Below are 21,749 nucleotides of genomic sequence, written 5' to 3' on the forward strand. Positions count from 1 at the left end.
ACCCCAGTTGAGCACACAACCCTTGCCTCTTCGTGGAGCGGCAGTACAATGTGCATGCCATACATAACCCTGTAGCACAGGCTGCTGCACCCGAGGACTGTCTCTGCTCTCTCACTTCAACTTGCTGGCCTCAGACCAAGGGCTTTGACTTTCAATGTTGCCCTCATGACTGAACACTAATGTCTCCCTTCCCACCCACCCCTGCCCTTCGTGAGTCACAGTGCGACCCATCCTTCACGTGGCACACAAATACACCCCTCACATCTCCTATTCCAGAGTCTGCATGCATCCCCTCCCATTCATATATGTGATATCCCATCTACTTCCTTGTTTGTCAGCGTTTCAGTTTCCCTTGTCGGGCTCCAGCCTCCCACCCATCGGTTTCATCTCTGCCTGCCATCATTCCCCTCCTCCTCCACCGACTTGCCAAACCTCCCTGCCCCTCTGCCTTCCATCATTCCCCCCCTCACCCCTCCACCACCTTGCAATGCTTTGCTACCCTTTTGCCCCCCGTGTGTCCGTTATTCTTTTCCCCCCACTCCCAACCCCATTCGGAAAGCTGGTCTGAGTGTACAGCTCTGCCTGAGTACCGCTACAGTGCTGTCTTTCAAGACAACAGAGGCAACCACCCACCCAACATTCCCCGCACCCTCCCCCAGTTGCAATACTTGTCTGGTGTCTGAATGTTCAGACTTGTCGGAGTGCCGCTGCACAGTGGTGACCTTCTGGATGATGGAGACACTCAATGGCAGCAGACCAACCCATGCCCCCGGCCTTCTACTGGCATTGCAACAAGACCGGCATAGCGCGGTGCCAGGTAGGCTATGAATATTGCACTCACCTCAAAGTCACAGGCGAGGGGAGGTCCGACCGTTGCATGCCATTCTTTCTCAAAAGTGATTCAGACCGGCGGGATTTCCTGCTGGCGTGATGCAAGATTGGAAGGTGGCACGTGATTCCGGCGAGCAGCATATTTAACAAACATTCATGAGATGGTAATGGATGCAGATAGCGTTCACGCCACTAGTCAGTGGGATATCCGACCCACCGTTAACCTTCCATCGGGAAAATTGCCAACCGTTTTCACGCCAGCGGGATTTCGATTTTTTTGGCTCCCGTGGGTTCCCTGCTTCCACCTGCGACCCTAGGATAGGAAAATTCTGCCCATAGGTCCAACTAGAGTTGGCAACCCTATCACCAGGAGTCACCAGAAGGGCTGAATTGACCCTTAAGGGAGTAAGACAGGTGTTCATTTGATGCTGAAGTCACCTCCTTGACCCTTCTGAGAAGTAAACGCTCTCTGTTTGAGTGTATAGCCCTGCCTCAGTATCGCTGCACCAGTTGTGTGTTTCAGGACAATGGAGGTACCCACCCAACCCTCAGAAGTTCTCTTTTTAAAAAAAGTGTACTATCAATGGCCATCAAGAGTCAGTCATTTCCAATGTGTAAAATCTGAAACTCAGATTAATTAATGAATCATATCCAGTGATTAATGAACTGACAACTTACATTTTTCTGCTTAACACAGTAAACACATTAAAATAAGCCTCTTGCATCAATCTTGGAAAAGGTGCTACTTTGTGCAACGACCCCTCTCGCAGCACCAGATAAAAGGCTCTCCTTTCAGAAGTGTTTTGAGCCTGCTCTTGAAAGGCATGAGCTAGAACTGTATTGAAAATAAAATCAATTTACTGTGAAAAGAATCAAAGAGAAATAGTCATCTCACCCTGCAATATCTAATTCAATGAATAGAAAGCCCTCGTTGCAGTTACTTCTCTCATTTCAGGGAAACGATCACGTGCAAGGCCCGATTTTAAAGTATTGCCATCCAAAAAATCAAAGCCTAACGTACTTGTTTCTGCAACTGCAGTTAAAATGAATTCCATGGTTTCACTCACCCTTAAAATAGGAGGCGAACTCAGGAATTCAAGAGCAACTGATATGGTCCAGGTTCATGTGCACTATTGGCAAATAGCAAAACCACAGCACAAGTAAGCAATTTAAAATGAGGGCATAAAAGGAAAGGGAACTAATCAAAGCTGGGGATGAAAACTGACAAATCAATTTAGAAGACTATTCAATTATTAATGCATTTTTACTACATAACACTGGATATTATGAATGGACAGGTTTATCCAGCTGGATTGAAGCCCTACATATCAGCAGAAAAATGCCACTGTCATTGTGTCCATCTTTGTGGAACATGAAAGTACACGGAGTACTGCAGCTATCTCGGAGCTAACACAAGGTTTTCAGTGACTAAACCTTTTCAGCAAACTAGTACTATTACAGCATGTAACAGTTCACGATGATTAGAGATTATGGCTGTAACACTGATTCAAAACATTTCTATTTAGGTTGCCATTCATTTGGCTTGTTGTTCTCTCTTGTAACAGAGATTGAGCTGATGTGAGCTGGAATAGGAAGAATGACGGGATGGTTAAAAGCACAGGAGGCAGCCATTCAGCCCATCATGCCCTTGCCAGTTCTCTACAACAGCAACTCAGCTAGTCCCACTCCATTATCTTCAGGTAATTATCCAATTCCCTTTTGAAAGCCATAATTGAATCTGCCCCCACCGCACACTCAAGGCAGTGCATTCCAGGTCCTAAACTACATGCTGCATAAAGTTTTTCCTCTGTCACCTTTTTTTTTTGCCATTCATCTTAAATTGGTGTCCTCTGGTTCACAATCCTTCCACCAATGGGAACACTGTCTCCCTATCTACTCTGTCCAGACCCCTCATGATTTTGAACACCTCTAACCAATCTCCTCTCAACCTTCTCTTTTTCAAGAAGAGTAACCCCAATTTCTTCAATGCATCCAGGTAATTCCCTCATCCCAGGAACCATTCTCATATATCTTTCTGCATGCTCTCTAATGTCTTCACATCCTTCCTAAAGCGATGCCCAGAATTGTTCAGAATATTGCAGTTGAAGCCAAACCAGTGTTTTATAAAAAGTTCATCATAACTTCCTTGCTTTATATCTTGATTTACAAAGCCCAGGATCTTGTTAACCATTTTCTCTATCTGCCCTGCCACCTTCAACAATTGGTGCACGTAGATCCTAGGTCCCTCTGCTCCTACACCCCTTTTAGAATTGTATCCTTTAATTTATATTGCCACTCCTTGTTTTTCCTAGAAAAATCTATACCTTGTGCTCCTTTACACACCCAAGTCTAGGTCATTAATGTATATCAAGAAAAGTAGTAGTCCTAGTACTGACCTCTGGGGAATCCCACTGTATATCTGCCTCCAGTCCAAGAAACTGTTCACCACCACTCTCCATTTGCTGTCACTCAGCTAACTTCATATACATGTTGCAACTCTCTTATTCTATGGCCTTTAATTTGATGACAAGCCTGTTATGTGGCTCCTTATCAACACATTTCGAAAGTCCACGTAAACCGCATGAACAGCATTACTCTCATCAAATAAACTCAATCAAGTTAGTTAAACATGATCTGCCTTTAACAACTCTATGTAAGCTTTCCTCAATTAATCTGCATTTGTCCAAGTGACTATTAATTTTGTCCTGGAGTATTGTTTCTAAATGTTTTCCTGACATTGAGGTTAAACTGACTGACCTGTAGTTGCTAGGCTTACCCTTGCATTGAACAAAGGTGTTAACATTTGCAGAAAATGCTGAAACACTCAGATCACCAACCTGAAACAGCTCTTCTTCTCTCTACAGGTTTTGCCTGACTGCTGAGTATGTACAAAATTTTCAGATTTCTAGCATCCACAGTATTATGTTTTTGTGTTAACAGTTGCAATTCATCAGTCCTCTGGTACCACACCCCTGTATCTAAGGAGGATTGGAAAATTATGGCCAGTATCTATGCAATTTCCACCCTTACTTCCCTCGGTAGGCTCAGATGCATCTCATCCTGGTCTGGTGACTTATCAACTTTTAAGTATAGTCTCTCTCTCTTTTCAGGTACCATGCCCTAAAAGGACGTTGGTAACCATGGACCTCCATGTTAACCTTGCTCTAGAGGTGTGAATCATCTTTGCTGGTGGTACAATCATCCAGTTTGCAAGTCTCTTTAAAGAGATCATTCTTTGTATACTGTGATCTCTTTTACCATCAATCTTCCCCATCAGCATCAAATTTTCTAAATCATGAGTTCTTATTATGTGCCCAAGAAATTCCAACTGTCTCCTGATCTTGGTCAGCAGAGTTCTTTTGGTTTCAGATTTTAAAACCTTTCTAATACCTCCTCTATCAATTTTTTGCCCCATTCAGTGTCTCAACTACCTTCTCTTTCACTATGGCTTTGGCAGCATCTTTTTCATTGGTAAAGACTCATTTAATACCTCAGTCATGCCCCCTGCCTCCATGCTTAAATCTCCTTTCTCATCCCTAAAGCGACCCCACCCTCTCCTTTTACTATTTATATGCCAATAGAAGATCTTTGGATTCCCTCCTTTATTGGCTGCCAGTCACTTCTCAGACATTTTCTTTACTTCTCATTACTCTTTGAACTTTCTATATTCAGCCTGCTTCTCACTTGCATTACCAACCTGACGTCTGCCATATGCAACATTTTTCTGCTTCATCTTACTGTTCATCTCTTGCATGATCGAGAGAGCTGTGGCTTTGTTTGTCCTGCCTTTCCCCCTTGTGGGAATGTGCCTCGACTGTACCAGAAGAGGAAATGGTTCGAAGACAGCCCATTACTCCATTACAGTTTTGTCTGCCTTGACTCCAATTTATCTGGGCTAGATCTGTTCTCACTTCATTTAAATTGGCCCTTCCCCAGTTACTGTAATCATTTTACACTGGATTGCTCCTTGACCTTTTCTACATCTTGCCTAAATCTTGCAATACTATGAACACTGTCCCCCAAATGTTCCCCTACTGACACTTGATCCATTTCATGCCCCAAAACCAGATCCAGCAATGTCTCCTTATTGGGCTACTAACATACTGATCTCGAAAATTCTCCTGAATATACTTCAGAAATTCCTCCCCTTCTTTGCCTTTTGCACCATTGCACTAATTATCCTAACATAGACAGGAATAATAAACTCCCAATTATAAATAGTCTAGTTTCTGCACCGCTCTAATTTCCTTGTAAATTTGTTCCTCAGTATCATTTTTTGCTACCAATGGCCTATAGTATACACACTTAGTATAAAAGGTACCATTATTGTTTCTTAGTTCCAATAATACATTCTGTTCTTGACCTGTCTGGGACATCCTCTCTCTCTCGCACTGTAATATTCTCCTTAATTAATACTGCCATCCCTTCCCCTTTCTTTCCTTCCCTACCCTTCCTGAACATCTTATTCCCTGGAATGTTTAGTACCAAGTCCTGCCCTTTTCTGAGCCAGGTCTCCATTATCACTGCAACATATTCCTCCATGTCAATTTGCGGCTGCAACTCACCAACTCTTTTTAATTCGCACTGTGTAGTCACACACACCGAAACTTAATTTAGAACTTATTGCATTTCCACTTACTCTGACCCCACAATTCTTTCTGATTTCTTACTCAAGTGTAACCTGTCTCTCCCAATCCTTTGTGCAGAGGTATAGTGCAAAAGGTTGAATATAAAACAAATGAGCTTCGGAAAGCAGCATTTCTGACCTTCTGCAGCAACTCGAGGACTTTCAATCCATTTGGTGTTACATAGAAACAGACCAAATTGAAATATAGTATAATGACATTACCAGGTATCTGCAGGAGGCAAAAAAAATAATCTTGTAAGGTATTCCCTAAAGTAGCAGCATCCCTCTAAAATATTTATGAATCCTTATGGACCATAGTTCAGAATGTTGCACTGAAGAGACAGGAAGTCTCAGGCATTATTCTGTACTCTGCACAAATTTTACATACAGTTCATACCCGGCAGACTTGATGCACTGAACCGAAAAACTGCACAAGGTTCACCTACGTTCAGCTAATAGCTTTTAAAATAAAATAAAAATCATAGAAAAACATTTCCACAATGAAAGAGCTGAATATAGTGATTTTCACAACTTCAGGATACCCCTGAAACCTTGAAGTCAATTAAGTACTTTTTGAGACACGGTCATTATTACGTAGGAAACACACACAGCACAGTCACACAAACAGCAATGTGATAATTACTTGCAGCTAATATATGTTTTAGTGATGTTGGTTGAGAGATAACATTGGCCAGGATACCAGGAAGAATTTCTCTGCTTCTCTAATAGCATCCTCAGATTTTTTTTTTATACATCCAAGGACTACATGGCCTCTGCTTAATATCTCATCCAAGAGAGGACAACTCCACCAGTGCAGCCCTCGTTCAGTACTGCATTACATCAGCCTGGATTATGTACCAGAGCTTTCTGGTGCCATTTAGCACCACCTTTACCAGAGATATTTACCATCTACTGGACATGCTGCCCAGAGAGAAAGTCTTGTAATTGTGGATTATGTACAGGTACTCAACTCTCTAGAGCAGGACCTGAACTCAAATTCTGCTGACTCCAAAGCAAAAGAGCTACTGAGCCAAGGCCAAGATTAACTAACACTCAACGACTTCTATGCAACTACCAATGTTGGCCTTCAAAATGGGGGCCATGTCTGGGGTGTATTTTCAGCTGTGTATGTGATTACATTATGGGGTGATGATTTATTCTACAAGGCTATGGACACCTACATTAAAATGTATTTGGTCAAGTGCAATCTTTTTCAATGCCAATGCAACAAGCAAGTTTGGAGACAGCATTGGCTAGTTATCAAAATTGTGTCACTCCTTTAGGTGTGGACACACAAGTGATACAGAAGTTAGTTTCTGTAGTTCGCCGTGAGCTGCGAGAACTTAGTTAGGCGTTATTTTCCTGCCACATGAAGAATGATACTTGCAAGGTGAAATCCACCAGGTTGCAAAGCAATGGCTGTGCAGTTGAGGAATCCACAACTTATTTTATCCTTTTAACCGACAGCAATAAAGGACCAGAGATTCAAAGAGAAAGAAAGTTAAGAAAAAACAGAAGTAGAGCCTAATTCACTTACAGAGATAGGTTTTCCTCATTTCCATTAATCATCAGAGGACTGCTTATCTCAATAAAACAGAAACAAGTCTTTGCTCATCACACCAAAAATAAAATGTAGACGGAATACTAAACATAAAAAGAAACAGAAATACCTGGAAAAACCCAGCAGGTCTGGCAGCATCGGCGGAGAAAAGCACAGTTGACGTTTCGAGTCCTCATGACCCTTCAACAGAACTAAGTAAAAATAGGAAAGGGATGAAATATAAGCTGGTTTATGTGGGGGTGGGGGGGGTGGGGTTTGGTTGGGGCAAGCAGCCAGTGATAGGAGGAGATAACTAAAAGATGTCACAGACAAAAGACAAAGAGGTGTTGAAGGTGGTGATATTATCTAAAGGAATGTGCTAATTAAGAGTAGAGAGCAGGAGGCAGGACAAGCAAGGTACAGATAGCTCTAGTGGGGGTGGGGTGAAATAATACTAAAAGGGCATAAAAAGGTAGAGATAAACAATGGGTGTAAATACATTTAAAAATAATAGAAATAGGTGGGAAAAGAAAAATCTATATGAATTATTGGAAAAAGCAAAAAGGAGAGGGAAGAAACGGAAAGGGAGTGGGGATGGAGGAGAGAGTTCAAGGTCTAAAATTGTTGAACTCAATATTCAGTCCGGAAGGCTGTAAAGTGCCTAGTCGGAAGATGAGGTGCTGTTCCTCCAGTTTGCGTTGAGCTTCACTGGAACAATGCAGCAAGCCAAGGACAGACATGTGGGCAAGAGAGCAGGGTGGAGTGTTGAAATGGCAAACGACAGGGAAGTCTGGGTAATGCTTGCGGACAGACCGAAGGTGTTCTGCAAAGTGGTCACCCAGTCTGCGTTTGGTCTCTCCAACGTAGAGGAAACCGCATTGGGAGCAACGAATGCAGTAGACTAAGTTGAGGAAAGTGCAAGTGAAATGCTGCTTCACTTGAAAGGAGTGTTTGGGTCCTTGGACGGTGAGGAGAGAGGAAGTGAAGGGGCAGGTGTTGCACCTTCTGCATTTGCATGGGGAGGTGCCGTGGGAGGGGGTTGAGGAGTAGGGGGTGATGGAGGAATGGACCAGGGTGTCACGGAGGGAACGATCCGTACGGAATGCCGCCGGGGGGGTGAAGTGAAGATGTGTTTGGTGGTGGCATCATGCTGGAGTTGGCAGAATTGGCGGAGGATGATCCTTTGAATGCGGAGGCTGGTGGGGTGATAAGCGAGGACAAGGGGGACCCTATCATGTTTCTGGGAGGGAGGAGAAGACGTGAGGGCGGATGCGCGGGAGATGGGCCGGACACGGTTGAGGGCCCTGTCAACCACCGTGGGTGGAAAACCTCGGTTAAGAAAGAAGGAGGACATGTCAGAGGAACTGTTTTTGAAAGTGGCATCATCAGAACAGATGCGACGGAGGCGAAGGAACTGAGAGAATGGGATGGAATGGGATTTTGCTTCCAATCTCCAACCCTCCATGTTCCCTCTGTGACACCCTGGTCCACTCCTCCATCACTCCCTACTCCTCAACCCCCTCCCACGGCACCTTCCCATGCAAACACAGAAGATGCAACACCTGCCCTTCCACTTCCTCTCTCCTCACCGTCTGATCTTGAACTCTCTCCTCCATCCCCACCCCCTTTCCGTTTCTTCCCCCTCCTTTTTGTTTTTTCCAATAATTTATATAGATTTTTCTTTTCCCACCTATTTCCATTATTTTTAAATGTATTTCCACCCATTATCTATACCCTTTATGCCCTTTTAGTATTATTTCACCCCACCCCCACTAGAGCTATCTGTACCTTGCTTGTCCTGCTTCCTGCTCTCTACTCTTAATTAGCACATTCCGTTAGATAATATCACCACCTTCAACACCTCTTTGTCTTTTGTCTGTGACATCTTTTGGTTATCTCCTCCTATCACTGGCTGCTTGTCCCAACCAAACCCCACCCCCCCCACCCCCACATAAACCAGCTTATATTTCACCCCTTTCCTAATTTTACTTAGTTCTGTTGAAGGGTCATGAGGACTCGAAACGTCAACTGTGCTCTTCTCCGCCGATGTTGCCAGACCTGCTGAGTTTTTCCAGGTATTTCTGTTTCTGTTTTTGTTTTGGATTTCCAGCATCCGCAGTTTTTTTGTTTTAATAGACAGAATACTGGTATGGATTATAATCAGCAAGGTAAAAACTATTGCCTCATACATTGTAGAATATGAAAAACTGTAGTAATGCCCTTAGGCTGTCAGAACACAAAATCTTTGGTCATTTTACAGATGCACACCACACGCTTATGCACAAATCCTTTTCCGTGTTACAAGCTGTATTGCCTGGATTCAGTTTCTAAATTGAACTATTCTTTCTCTCGACTTGCCTAGTCTCTATAAAGCATTTTTGTTTCCAGGGTAACTTGTACACAAATCTACTACACTACTTTATGTCTAGAATGTCTGACGCCATTCTGGCTTCCCATTGGTATTGAGTAAATCAGGTATCCATTTAGAAAAAGCTAGATGCCTGCCAAAAACATTTGTAAGCAAGTGGCAAAACAGTCACACATCCCAATTCAATACAAGTACTTTAAACTTTATACAACTGTGCACATTAGGCTCACTAGATCCAAAAGGTGCCCTCTGCTGTAACTGCTTAAGCTAAGACCTTCTGTCATTTTAATGCACTCAATGATCATTTCAAAAGCGCCAAGCCCCAAAAAGATCTTTAGGTTCTTGTTCATCCCTGACTTTATCATAAATATATGTTTACTCCAACGCAGACTTTATGTTGGAAATTTACTGGATTACTGAAGTTTACAGGGTCTTTCTGCTGCTTCTAGCCTAGTTAGTTGCAGAAGTGCAATAAATATTCATGATGGGACAATGTAGCTCTCAGCTATGTTTGGGCACAGTACCACTATTTCACACATGCCCCACCCTAAATTCATGGGTCATTCTGCACATGTGCTGGGTTCCCCAGAAATTAATGTGGTTAGGGGTGCACTTAAGTCACTTTCTGGAGATCTGGGCAATAGTATAAGTGCAATTTTAGTCACTATATTGCCTTAATAAAATTAATTTGGCCAACTATATTTAATTAAATGGATGATTTCTATAGCAGGCTTTTTTTGAGGTAATTTTTTTTTTTAAGTTCAAGGTAAAGGGCATCAGTGCTTTCAAACAAGCACTTTATTTTTGATGTCTAACTCAGCTCTACAATAAAACTCCTGCCCCTTGGGTACTGCCACCATCCAGGCAAATGCAATTGTGGAACCCCCCCAAACTTACCTCAAATGAGACAGATTCCCATAACTGTCGAACCACCTTGAATTGAGTCCTAGAGGTCATTGCATGACATCGGGTCCCCGAGATATCACTTGAGACGTTCAAGTGATTTTACAAATTGCTTATAGCAGCAAACATGATTCATCTCAATTTGCTACTATAAACATCAAGGAAAACAAGTCTGACAGAAAAAAAGCAAATAGCTTCAAAAGTTGGTGACTTAAGGCTTAAGCATGCAGTACAAACTGTAATGAAAATAATCACAGTAAAGCTGACAATGGATGCATCTTCTTCCAAATGGAATTTTAAAAAAAGACTGCATGACCTGACATGCAGCAGGTGAGAGTATTGGCAGATAGGGCAAGTTTTAGCTAAACAGGTGTGTTTTGTAAGGCAGTACCTCAGTGCTCGAATCTCATTTAGTTGGCAACACTTCTGAAGTCATCCCTTTTTGTTCTATCAGGTTATAATCTGAGACAGTTTGTCCAGTTCCCTTCTGATGGGCCTTCATGGTAAAGTCTGCTGTCCCATTTATAGTTCATTCTAGGGATTTAGAAGCACCACTTTGACATTTAAATAAGTGACTGGCAATGAGGAATTTTTAAAATGGCACCCAGAGTTCTAAATGATTTTAAGAGTAATGGTTTTGGTCAGTTGCCATTTCTAGCACACATTTTGTCTCATTTCCTGGGTACTCAGGTAATCAACTTTCCTTTCACATGCACAGTGATGGCATAATTGGTCCCTTGGACTTGCTTCAAAAGCACACACAACTCTTCCATTTTCCAAATGCAGCTCTTTGACATTTGGAGATGGTAGTAATGTAGTTGTTTAACCAGGTGGCCACACCAGTTATACATACTACACTAAAGACAACGTCAATCCCAATTTCTGGAAAATGTTAAGTGGAGTGTGGAATCAGAAGTTTCCAAGCATCACTCGAGCAAGATCTGAGGGATGCTTTTTTTAAAAAATGAGTGGGATTTGTGCAGTCAGAAGAAGGCAGCAAACCACCCAGAGCTTCCTTGCAAGGGCCAGAAATTTTAACTCCCAATCTCGACAATCCTCCTACCAGAACCTCGCCTGAACCCGGCAGGAAGTGGTAACAGGGTGGTGGGTGGAATCAGGTGACAGGAGAGCACAATTGGAAGCGGAAAGAATGGCCTCCAGCGTTTCTGTTAAGTGGCTGGGTGATTATTCAAGAGGACACATAGTCTTCTGGCCCTAGTTCCACCTGCTCCCAGGTTGGTCTAGCAATAGACCACAATGACTTCCCCCACAGCCGTCCAATTAAATTGGCAACAGGCCCTGATTGACTTATTGGAACGCAGTCAGAATAATTAAAAGGACTCTGCTGACCTTCAGATGGGCATCTCTCTTACCTGCCCGCGTCAGATTAACGTCAGAGCCTGTGGGAAAGCAGCGAGACCAATTACGTGTCACGGGCTGTTTCAACTACCTGCCTGGTTGCTGCTGGCAGGACAAGGTTACAATCAGCCCTCAGGGTTTCAAATATAGAACTTCTCCTTTCTGAAGAGCAGGAAGTAACAGGTGACATTAAACAAACATAGCAGCAAGCCTTGGTGACCTCATGATGGATCAACATCATATGATTTTAGCTTTAAAAAGCATGACCTTGAACCTGATAAAGAATCGTAGGTTTGAGGCTTAACAATCCAAGGACTGAAACTTGAGATGTCAAGTGATGTTTATTTAGCATGTCGTGTAGCATCTGTGGAGAGAAACAGAGTTAACGTTGCAGGTCCAGATGACATTGCATATGAAACATTAATTCTGTTTCTCTCCACAAATGCTGCCTGACCTGCTGAATATTTCCAGCATTTTTTTTTATTTCAAATTTCCAGCATCCAGAGGTTTTTTTTTTGCTTTTGTATTGCTGTTTATTGAGATTAGTTTTAGGAGTGAAATGACACTTTGGACATAATTTATGACTTTTATTGGCTCTTCTTCAAAACATGAACTGCTATCCTCCCTGTTTCAGTGTGAATGATAAGTGACTCCTTATTAGAATTGACAAGGGAGAAAGATAAACATGCAGGGATCACTTTAGTTACTGAGTACACGATTTATGCAATGTGCCACATAAGCATTTTTAAAAAAAAAACTGGTGAACTGGTTCTTGAGTGTCAGCTTTCAGAAATAAATGACCTGATCTCTGCAGATCTTTTGACGTCGCTCTCTCAGCGCATGAGCTGCAATGAGGGCCAATACACATGCCAGACAAAGTTTGCTTTTTCCAATTCGAGCCTCGAAAGGTTAGTCATTCATGCTCTGAACCCTCAAGGCTTACCCGTTTACATTGGGCCAGCCACATGTGGAAGCATAGAATGAAAACGATGGCAAAGTTTGAAAGTAAATGCGTTAAGAGAAGAAAGCACGCAGAGGCAAGTCATTTTTAACCAGCCTTCAAACAGTTAAAGAGCAATGACAACCTTCAGTTTAATTAAATTAAAATAAAAGCAAAACACTGCGGATGCTGGAAATCTGAAACAGAAACAAAAATACCTGGAAAAGCTTTCAGTTTAATCAAGTTGTTTTTGTGGCAGATTAGGTTCCAGAATGGAATGCTTATTCTCAGGTTAAATACTACTGCACTGACTCCGAAAGGAAATAATAATGTGGTTTCATTAATCATCTTCCACTTAATGGCTGCACAGGCCCATGATACACTCAACTGTCATTGCCCATTTTTGTTTTGTGCTTAAGTACAGTGCAGAGAAGTCATTAAATATAATTATTGCAAACCCATGGAAAGTTGTGCTTGTTATGACTCCGAGCTGGAGTTTAGGACCAGATTCAGTTTCCATTCTCTCTTCCAAATTTTGTCCTCTCAATGTTCCACTGTCACCTTCAGCTTTCTGGACAAGGGACTGGAGTAGGACAATTTTACCTTGTTAGTCGGCCACATTAAAGCCATAGATTGAATTTAGGATCTTTCATGATCCATGTGGCTCAGGATTTCATCTCACAGATTGTTGCGGGGTGGGGGAGAAAGGGGGAACAAATAAGAGAGAACAAAAGAGATGAGAACGCTTTTACTAAACTGAACCAACTGAAAGAGAACGACAAAATCCCTCTCAAGGAATAGAAATTCTAAATGTGGTAAATATGGGCCCAACATATAATAGTGTAAATATGCATCACTGCCAAGTGCTGTTTATGTAAATAGATAAAAGTTAATAGCTCAAATTGCTTATATACCAAGGTCACCACCCAAATGGGAAGCCACAAAAGAAAGATAAAGAACTGATAGAGATAAATATTCAAGGAATTAAGAGGTGGGGTATTTACATTAGCTGAATCCCAGAGAAGGCACCTTCTTTAACTTCATTTCATGCATCTTTGGAGTTTCCAATATAGTAATTGCACAGTGACCTCATTACTCCACCTGGAAAATGCATGGTGCAAGCTTATGTTCCACAAAAGAAACATAAATATAAACGAAGTTCCTTTTTCTAAAAGGAAGGATATACTGGCATTGGAGGCAGCCCAGAGAAGGTTCACTTGGCTGATTCCAGGCATGGAGAGTTTTTCTTATGAGAAGAGGTTGAGTAAGTTGGGCCTGTACTCATTGGAGTTTAGAAGAATGAGAGGCGACCTTATTGAAACATAAGATTCTTAGGGGGCTTGACACAGTAGATACTGAGAGGCTGTTGCCCCCTGTGGGAGAGTTTAGGACCAGAGGGCATAATCTCAGAGTAAGGGGGCGCCCATTTAAAACAGAGATGAGGAGGAATTTCTTCTCGCAGAGGATAGTGAATCTGTGGAATTCTTTACCACAGAGGGCTGTAGAAGCTGTGTCATTAAGTATATTCAAGGCGGAGATAGGCAGATTTTTAATCATTAAGGGAATCAATGGTTATGGGGAAAAGGCAGGAAAGTGGAGTTGAGGATCATCAGGTCAGCCATGATCTCACTGAATGGCGGAGCAGACTCGATGGGCCAAATGGCCTATTTCTGCTCCTACGTCTTATGCTGTTATTAACTGAATTGTACAATGGTGATTATCTTTCATTTTCACACTGGGCTACTTGCCATTTTATACACTATCCTTTTGAGTTGGCCTTGGAAACGAGGCATTCTAAATTACACTAACGCAAAGAAGGAACAAAGATGTTCTTATGTAGCATTCTTCAAGACTTCTGGATGTCCTAAAACGCTCTACAGCCAATGCAATACTTTTAAAGTATAATCACTGATGTAATGAAGGGAAACATGGTCCAATTTACACAGTACAAGAACCCATAACGAGCAATGAAATCGTTACTATATTATCTAGTTTTTCTTTTTTTAAAAAAGTGATGCTGGTTAAGGGGTAAATGTTGGCCAGGACATCAGGGAGAACTTCCCTATTCTTCCTCATGGGTACTTAAACACCCAGCTGATGAAGCAGACAATGCCTTTCAGCAAATGGAACAGAAGGAAAATATGGACTTGGTCTGTTACCTTAAAACAGAAAGTACTCAGTAAATAAGTATTGATCATATTACACCAACATCTTATGCAGTTTTTCAAAAAAATAAATCATTTTCTTCAGAACCAGCACAACAGTGAAGGAGCAGGCATGCATATTGTCAGCTATTGGTCCATTAAGCACATACCTGGGGCCAAAATAAGATCTGTGATCACACACACACACCACACACACAGTACCACACACACACACAGTTTCTCAGTCAGAATTATTATTGGATCTCATCCAATTCACAAAATAAGACCGGAATTTTGTGGCATTTTGCTTGGCCCTCCTGTAAAAAAAACCTTGGGGCATTTTACAATATTAACTGCATTATAAAATGCAAGTTGTTGTTGTAGCTGTTAATCGATTTGCAAAAGGTAGGATTTTCTTTTTAAAAAAGCATAGCTCATGGCATCAGCAGAATCATAGTGAGCATTTTTCCATGAGAATCCCAGAAGTGTTTACAGTCACTGTCATCAGCACTGCATTTGTCATGTCAACACCAGGAATCTTTATGAAATATTGCACCTTGAAATTTGTTCTTCAACTTTCATGATGTTTCCCCGTACAGTATAACTTTGCACAAAAAAAGATACAGAATCTATGAACTACAAATTAAAGGGACCTAAGGATGTGAAATCCTTGATGGTTTGAAATATTTTGTATGGTGTTGGTGAACTCTGAAATCATTGATTGTTGCATTTTGTCAATGGTATGAAAATGTTAAAAGCACCAGCTGTGCATTATTAGACTCTTTTTGAAAAAAAATAAAGAATCTATAAAAATCTAAGCTATTACAATTTCTCACGCCAGAATTAACGCAGTTCTTTGAAAGCTTGTGGTTCTTCAAAGCTTAAAGTTAATTCCAAGGAAAAGGGGAGTTTCAATACCTGTGTTCACAACCGTGTCAATTAAACTCAGGAGGAAAGAAATAAGCAGCATAATCGTGGATTCACGTCCTTAGGCCATTCGAAAGCGCTTCATAGCCAATGGATTACCTTTTGAAGTGTAGTCACATTGACAAAGAGGGCTATCAATTTATGTACAGGAGGGAAAAAAGACTTGCACTTATGTAGCGCCTTTTGCAACTTCAGGTGGTTTCATAGCACTTTACAGTCAATAAGTACTTATAAAACGTAGTCATTTTGATAATGTAGGAAACACAGCAGCCAATTCCAGAATGACACAAATGACTAGTTAATCTGTTCTGGTGGTGTTGCTTGAGAGATAAAAGTCAGCCAGGCTGATGGGGAGAACTTACCTGGTATTCTTCCAATAGTATTGTGGGATCATTTATGTTCATCTCAATAGGCCAGTCAGGCTTCAGTTTAATATCTCGTCTTCATGGCAGCACATCTGATAATGCAGTACTTCCTGTACTCTACTGCATCACCTTAAGTCTTATAGTGGAGCTTGAAATCATGATCTTCTGACTCAGAAGATCAAGTGGTACTATTGAACCAAGTTGACAATGGAAAGTTTCTATGCTGTACTGTCTTGGAACCAATTTACCCTTAGCGCTGTAGCAACAACTACAATTGACAAGTAGTGAAGAGATGAATTAGTCTTACTAGGTTTGATTTTCAGAAATTGCCATGGACATGTGGACAAAGGAAGCTGTGGATTTTGGGAATGCAGTGGTAAGAATAATAAAAGCAGCAAAAACAGAAAAATCATTGACCAAACAAACGGCTAAAATTGTGTGTCACAAAGTGAAGTACAAATGCTTTCAAGCAGCAAAAGAAAGAATATTGGCTCAAGCCTCAAAAAACAAGGGGGTAGTCTTTGCTTCATATCTCTTAGTACCTTTGGATAACCCAAATATGTATCGGTCTCAGATTTAAAATGGACAATTGACCAACCATCGTCTGGCATTTGCGACAGAGAGTTTCAAACTTCTACTACATTTGTGGTTAGAAACAGTTCATAACTTTCCTCCCAAAAGACCTGGCTTTAATTGTTCGACTAAGTTCCATAGCCCTAGATTTCCCACCCACCAAAAATAGTTCCATTCTGGCTGTTCCACTTAGTACCTTAAGCTTTGAGCAAATCATCCCTGAACTAAATCCCAGGAAATATGATGCTAGTTTGAGCAGTCTCTCTTCATAACATAACCCTCAGCATCAAAGTATTATTTTGGTTAATCTACACTACATTCCTTCCAAGACCAAAAAATCCTTCCTAAAATGTAGTGCCCATAACTGCTTACAGTACTCCAGGTGTGGTCTAACCAGAACTTTGTATTGTTGGAGTATAAAGACAGATAAAATAGGCAAACTTTAATCTTAAGCATGCTCACTATCAATGTGGAGCCTTACCCACATGCCCAACATCAATAAATTATAGGCAGAGAGCACTCGCTCTCCCAATATTCATGGCTGGTGAGCAAGGCTGTATTCTGGTTGCACACATTTGTTTAATGAACCCTCAAAAGTATACTTAGGGACATTTGTGACTCTTTAACATTAACATGAGAAGATAATTGGAACACGTTTAGAGAAATTCCCTTTTTGTTAATAAACAGGAGTTGTTATAGGAACTGGCCAATTATACTCCCTGTAAAATCATAATTTTTGTATTGATGTAATATTTCAATAGCTGCTTCTCAAAATGCATTGGATTGAATCAATAGAAATTCAAGAGTGCTGGGTTCTACTTTTTAACTTCCTGAGTTGCCAATTCAAAACATGTTTCAGTAAACCAGAGATAATCATCTTTTTTTCATAACTACAAAACAAAGTCTGCACAAGATATTTTTTTTTGGCCAATTCCTGCCCCCCACCCTCATCACCTTATGAATGTATTGAGTCTTGGAGTCAGCTCAATAGGCACAGACAAACTTAACACACCCCTCACACGTCTTTCTTTTCAATAGGGTTTCCTTGGACAACAACCAAAATTTTGGCTGATTTTGTTCTCAGCCTCTCAGTTTAGGATAACAGAGGCCAATTGCAACAACCAACACCAACTTTGGTTAACAGAAAACTATTAGAAAACCTGATATTTTTCTGACCTGTGGGGATGGGTGTTAAACTGTATTTAACCTCTAGGCCAAAAGTGTGTACAAGGTTGTGTGTCTTTGTAGGCTGCACAGGCATGAAGCCCTTGGCATTGGAGAAGGAAAGAGAGAGAAAGGGGACACATATCTAAAAGTTGAACCGGATTGTACCCTTGTAGTGGTGTTTTTGAAATGGTTTGGAATGTGGTTGAAGATATTTTATGAATAAAGTATATTTTTGCAAAAAAAAATATCTATCTTCCCATTATTTTGCATGCATCTCAAGTTACTATAACACTAATAAACTTAGCTATATCCAGAAAATTAAACATTAGTGTACCAACAACAACTGGACAAAAACCTCTGTTGCAAGAATATCGTTTCCCTCTTCTCCTACTGAATTATCACAATTGGTTTCAATTGGCGTATGCACTGCATCGATTCCAACACTAAACTTTGTTTTGACCAAAACTAGTTCTGGTAATCTGGTCAAAATTATGCCTGTGTGCACAGATACAGAAAAAGAAAATCTCCTCAGGGCTAAACCAACTGTTCAGCCACTTTACCCAAGGAGTTGCTGAGCCACATACATCAGGAAAATCCCAGACTCAATCATCAGCTTGCGCTGAGTTAGCTGCTCTCAGCAGTTTAGCAGCACAGTTACTAAAACTTGCCTCATCTCCTCCCGACCTGTTTTTTTTTACCTGTTGTCAGTGCTGCATTCCATGAAGCATGTCAAAGAGTAGATCACGCGCAGTGGCAGCCCCAGTGAAACAACAACATCAAGCACAGCTCCTTCCAAACTCTCAAAATGCATGTATGAAATATAAACTCAAAGAATGTTGGCCTGGCCTCTTATGCCCCCAATTTGGACAATTATGCTTTTAGCCATTGGGAACACCACCTCAAACTTCATTATATCTTTCGCATCACAAATCAGTTCTTAAAAGGGGCCACTATTAGGACAAAATGTTCAAAGGATAATCCACATTCACCACCCACGTCCTCACAACCTAGTGTATAAATACTGCTCAGTGATGCACAAAGCCTCATGGATTTGTGAGGAAACATTCTTGTGTAATTTCTGGGCTTTACAGAGTTGGCAAACCTCAGCCAAGGATCACGTATGAAGAATGGCCATTTCCGTGATGTTATACAGCTCAAGATCCCAGCACATCAGCACTTCCAGAAGAAAAGGGGAGAAGATTAGATTGTGTACTGTACAATTACTGGGCATAAAAAAACAGCCAACTACTTTCCCCCCCACTACCCATACTGGCATCATGACATCTTTTGTTCTTCAACTTCTTGGCCCGCTTGCAAATTTTCAGCCTGGTAACGCCTTAAGTTATTTTAAAACTACATTATATTTACGCCAAAGGAGCTGCTTGAGCAACTGAACAATAATTCAAATCGAAGACAAGGAGAGCCTTGTACAACCTTAGGTGAGTCAAAGATGTGTGTGGGAACAAGTAGGGCAAAAAAAACAAACAGCACTACAAAAGGGATCAGATCACAAGAAATACATTCTTCCTTTTTAATTTGATTAAAATTCTTTTCAGGGGATTCTTTCCCCCCGGCTGCCCCCCCCCCCACCCCCCCACCCCCCCCACGCCCCCCCCCCAACAATTTTCAGCACCCATTCCCACTGGTTTAGTTCTGTGATTCTTAGTCCAGCTTCAGAAAGTTCAAGAGAAAATGGGATTTGTTTCTCTTAAAAAAAGGCACGGAAGCTATAGGAGATGGGGTAGTTACACAAATAGCAAAGCAAATTCTATTACTTTTACTGTTGAAAGTGCATCACATCCATAATGCTTCTAAAGTGCACAGCAGCCCTGCAAAATTTGACCACATCCAAATTATTAATGGAGTGCAAACTGACTATTCTTTTTCAGAAATTCAAAAAACAGAAAATGTTGGAAATACTCAGCAGCTCTGACAGCATCTCTGGAGAGAAAATTAGAGTTAACCTTTGAAGAAAGGTCATTAACCTGTAACATTAACTCTGTCTCTCTCTCTCTAGAAATGCTGCCAGATCTACTGAGTACTTCCAGCGTTTTCCGCTTCTAAAAGGAAGACTTGCACCTTTCACAACCACTAAGTGTAGTCACTGTTGTACTGTAGGAAACATGACAGCCAATTTGCGCACAGCAAGGTCCTAAAAATAGCGAAGTGATAAAGACCAGGAAGTCTGTTTTGGTGATGTAGATTGAGCAATAAATATTGGCCAGGACACCAGGGGTACCTCACTTACTCTTCATCAAAATAATGCCATGGGATCTTATGTATCTACCTGAGAGGGCAAATGGGTCTTGGTTTAATGCCTCATCCGAAAGACAGCACCTGCGACAGCGCAGCACTCCCTCATTACTGCCCTTGAGTGTCAGTCTAGGTTTTTGTGCTCAGGGCTCAGAGTGGGACTTGAATCCAAAACCTTGTGACTCAGAGGCAAAAGTGTTGCCTCCTGAGTCACAACTGACTTCCCAACTTTAACAGCAGTTTGATTTAGTATTAGGGTTCTCTTTCAGGTACTGATCCACCTGCACATTTCCAGCATTTTCTACCTTTATTTCAGGTTTTGCAGTGCTGCCTCATTTGTCCACACTACATACACATGAAAGAGAGAGAAACATATTACAGGAAGTAAGGCGTTTAAGTTCAACGTTTATAAATAGACTATATTCATACATCCCAGATTATGCATGTAAGAGGGATCCTGACATTGTGATAGATTGTTTCCCTCTGCTTAAAATAAAGTTACTTTCTGAAGCTGCAGTTACCACTCCTAGCATGACCTTGGTAATACGTACAATGCTAGGAAACCATTAGACAGAAGCTAACTGAGCCACCTAATGGAGGGCACCATCAATATGACAACTGTTAATTTGAATGCCTTGGCTGGCGAGGTTATGATCATTCACTTGTCCCCTTTACTTCTCCTCCCTGCCCAATGGCAAAAGTCACCGCTGATGTTTGCACAAATCTAGCACCTTTGGTTTGTGTTTAGTGGGTAAGCTTGGAACGAGGCTGAGGGGCGACCTAATTGAGGTGCACAAAGTTATGAGGGACCTAGATAGGGTAGACAGGAAAGACTTGCTTCTCCTAGCTGAGGGGTCAATTACCTGAGGGGGGGGTGCGGGGAGGCATAGATTTAAGGTGATTGGTAGGAGGATTAGAGGGGACATGAGGAGAAGTTTTTTCACTCAGAGGGTGGTGAGCATCTGGAATTTACTGCCTGAATTGGTGGTCGAGGCTGAAATGCTCAATTTATTTAAAAAGGTACCTGGAGCGTAGCAACCTGCAAGGCTATGGACCAAGTGCTGGAAAGTGGGATTAAATGAGCGCCTGATTTTTTTAAACCTCTTTTTTAGGCCAGCACAGACACAATGGGCTGAGTGGCCTCTTTCTGTCCCATAGCTTTTCTATGGTTTTAAGCTGCAAGTGTTATGCAGCCAGAATACAAACAGGTATTAAAGTTGAGTGATGCTATCATTACATATTTCACACTGGTAGGTTTTAAAGGCATCCCATTAAAGAGAACCTCCAGGTTCCAAATAGTTCAGTCAAATGGCTCAAATTCATTTGTTCAGTAAAAACAAAGTAAATGCTTCCCCAATTAGGAGCAGCTACTGAGTAACCATTTGAAGAATTATGTGGATTACAATGCCTGTTACTGATTTAAACCACATGAATGACTCCCATGATGCTGCAGCAAATTTATCTAAATTAGTAGCTGAGCTGCATTCATGAGAAAAGCCCCCAGGTTTCATTCCCAATCCCTGCTGAATTTGCTGACCTAGTCAGAGGGGAGATCTTCATCTATAACCTCTTCCCATGTATGTACGTCTTAGGCAGCCCCAGCAAGTGGAGAGATTCAACTACAAATCACAAAATCTGCCAAGTGGAAAACTTTCAACTGAAACTGGTTTTTCCTGTTTAGATTACAAGAATAAACAGTAATTTTAAAAAATAATCAGTGCTGAGACTTGCAAATTGTTTGTTGCATAAACA

The 21,749-nt window shown here is 41.4% G+C and overlaps 1 protein-coding gene across 1 annotated transcript in view; it reads right to left on the reverse strand.

Moving 5' to 3' along the window:
• The window catches only part of LOC144667994 (protein HEG-like), a 107,466-nt gene that overhangs the window by 78,925 nt on the left and 6,792 nt on the right, over positions 1 to 21,749 (reverse strand). The gene's annotated exons all lie outside the window — the stretch shown is intronic.

Source organism: Cetorhinus maximus, chromosome 25 (assembly GCF_964194155.1).
Source record: "Cetorhinus maximus chromosome 25, sCetMax3.hap1.1, whole genome shotgun sequence".
NCBI lineage: Eukaryota > Metazoa > Chordata > Chondrichthyes > Lamniformes > Cetorhinidae > Cetorhinus > Cetorhinus maximus.